The sequence below is a fragment of the Priapulus caudatus genome, unplaced genomic scaffold (assembly GCF_000485595.1).
Source record: "Priapulus caudatus unplaced genomic scaffold, Priapulus_caudatus-5.0.1 Scaffold784, whole genome shotgun sequence".
NCBI classification, from domain to species: domain Eukaryota; kingdom Metazoa; phylum Priapulida; class Priapulimorpha; order Priapulimorphida; family Priapulidae; genus Priapulus; species Priapulus caudatus.
The window spans coordinates 116347-118051 of record NW_014577845.1 but is presented as its reverse complement, the minus strand read 5'-3'; the positions used below and the strand labels follow the sequence as shown (position 1 = coordinate 118051).

Sequence of the window (1705 nt, the reverse complement as noted above, 5' to 3'; positions counted from 1 at the left end):
GTGTGTGTGTGTGTGTGTGTGTGTGTGTGTGTGTGCGTGTGTGTGTGTCAGTAAAAGCATTTTTAATTTTTATTATTATTCAATATTAACAATATATCGAGATATATAATAACTGGTTAGATGCTTTTTACGGATTACTTTTAGACACGTTTTGTACATGCGCATGAATCCCGTGTATCAGATATATGCTGTGGTGATCTATTTATCTGGTGCGTATGTGGGTGATCTGTTTATCTGGTGCGTATGTGGGGGATCTGTTTATCTGCTAACAGTAATTACCTCTCAACCTTCCGAACAGGATGACCAAGGCAAAGGCGTTTTGCTTCTGCTCTAAATCAAAACCAAATAATGTGATAACGAATTTGGTGTAAAATCCAAATCTAGCGCTCAGTTTTGGCTGAATAGGCTTAATATTATCGGTGTATGTGTTCATCCACGAAGCTGCCTTACGCAGTACGACAACGCATGGTACGGCAGCCATTAAAAACAAACAAACATAAATTAAGCTTAATCAGGCAATTATCCGTAGTGTATAAGAAGTATAATTTTTTTTTAGTAATTATATGTGAGTAAGTAGTTGTATTAAGTAGCGTTGTAGCAGTATATTAGCTTCAATCATTATACTAATTCGGGTACATGCAGAGACGTGACAGAGACGGGTTATAATAGGTAGTTCACAAATACCAACTCGGTAACGTTATTGATTGACTCATGTGTTTGATATTTAATGGAACCACTATTAAATTGGCACGAAGGTTAATGTGTTTTATTCGCGACAATCGAGCATTTTGAATTAAAAGTCATCAAACGCACGTGATAGTGGCATTTCATCGATAAACCCGCGTTTCCATGGTTGCCAATGCGTTTGCTGTCGGTTTGAAGGCACACAAGAGAAGTGCACACACACCTGGGAGAACTGGAGATCTCGCTTTGTGTAAATCCATCTACCGCCGTGGTTCAATGTAATATACCTCCCACTCCCCCGTGGTTCAATGTAATATACCTCCCACTCCGCCGTGGTTCAATGTAATATACCTCCCACTCCGCCGTGGTTCAATGTAATATAATAGAGCCTGAGAAGGTGTGTGTTACATCGCGCTTATAATTTTATGTGTTTACTGTGTGTGGTTGCGTGCATGTCGTAGCGCAAGAAGAAGTGTGTTATAAAGTACGTGTTTATTGTGTGTGGTAGCGTGTCCTGGCGTCCTAATCAGTAGCATTGCTTCCAAACATCCATTAGACAGTGCGCGTACGTGACCAGCGTGCGCGTGTATGGAAGCCAGCATTCAGCCATCCTTCGCTATTCTGATACTAGAAACCAGTGAAGGTTTATTTATGCTCTAGAGAAATCGTCGAGTGTAAAGTGGCTCGGTATAAAATTATCTAGCTGAAATGTTGTTGTTTTTTCAAAACTGGTTGTAATGTATAGTGGTGTCACATATAGCTGTTGATAATTTATTTATTAGTATACGTGCGGCTGTGTTCGTGCGCGTGCGTATTAGCGGGCATGGTTGTGCGTGCCTTCCGGTGCGTGCATTTGTGCGTGCGTGGGTGTGTGCATGTGTCCCGCGACCGTACGACTGCGTCCATGGGCGCACAATTAGGACTTGGTGTGCATGGGCTTGCCAGCCGGGTGTGCGTGTGAGTATGCGTGCGTGTGCACCTGAGTGTATATATATATATATACATATATGTGTGTGTGTGT

General features: G+C 41.9%; 1 protein-coding gene across 1 annotated transcript in view; it reads left to right on the top strand.

Moving 5' to 3' along the window:
• Window positions 1-1705, top strand: part of LOC106813502 (guanine nucleotide-binding protein subunit alpha-like) — a 43380-nt gene that overhangs the window by 876 nt on the left and 40799 nt on the right.